Below are 1,144 nucleotides of genomic sequence, written 5' to 3' on the forward strand. Positions count from 1 at the left end.
TGGGTGCTAGGTAGCACATAGTGAGATAGGATCTGGGCCCAAGCTCTAGCTTCCATAGTGAGGAAGCGAGCGTCAATGCTCTTGGGCCTCATCTGGAGTCGACCTTGGATCCAAAATGCCTCTGGCTCAGCAATGACTCGAAGGATCGAGTCCCAATCAAATCCAAACTTCTCTCGCTGGCGTAAGACTTCTTGGTAGCCATCCATGTCACTTGGCACTGGTAGGACATTAAGCACTTGCTGAATAGCCTCTTCTGAAACTGAAACTTGCTTGCGGTTCATGTATACCGATTGAAGGGATAAAAGATAGTAGTTAGTATAGAATTCTTCAATCCAAGAGAGGTTGATTTCCCTTGGTTTTCTCAAAAGAAACTCCCATCCTCGTCGTTCAATGCAGGGTAAAATACAAGGAGCAACCTTGTCCGGCGGAGCAAGTAGATGCTCGGGATGATAGTTCCGTACCACAATGGAGGGGAACATAAGTTCACAGAAGCGGTTGGGAAACCTTGAAGAATCTTTCGCCGGCTTGCTCTTTTCCTTCTCATCAATAGGAGCGGGTGTCTTCTCTTTCTTAGTTAAGGATCCGGCTCTTAATGAAGAGTGTGCCTTAGAAGTGGATCTTTGGGGTGCCCTCTTTGCAGCTGGTTTCCTTGGAGCTTTCGCCTTGCCTTTCGCGGTGGCCATCCTGAGAAAGGAAGGGAAATAGGAAAACATTAAGCCCAAAGTATCATTTTAATAAAAACATGCAAGTTAAGGATAGTAATCATAAAGACATGGGTCACAACACTTGGCATGGGATGCAAGAAGAAGTAAAGCATGCAGTGGCATGAGAGGAGTAATCTCAAGCATCTATAACAAAGAGCAAGTCACATTCAATGAGTATCTAATTAGCAACAAAGTGGACTCAATGCTTGTAGAGGATAACAAGTGAATGAGAAGAAGCACCCAATTGAAAGTACATTGTCAAAAGAAACCAAAATGGTATTCATGTATTTCCTCGAACACTTGGTGTGAAATTATTAAGCAAAGAGTAATTATGAGATACTTAATCAATTCAAAGCCCAAAATGGAACATCAATCATCACATAGACATCACACATTGGCAAAAATAAGAAAAAAAATGACAAAAGATCTATTAAAGCAAA

Source organism: Arachis ipaensis, chromosome B06 (genome assembly GCF_000816755.2).
Source record: "Arachis ipaensis cultivar K30076 chromosome B06, Araip1.1, whole genome shotgun sequence".
In the NCBI taxonomy this organism is placed as follows: Eukaryota; Viridiplantae; Streptophyta; class Magnoliopsida; order Fabales; family Fabaceae; genus Arachis; species Arachis ipaensis.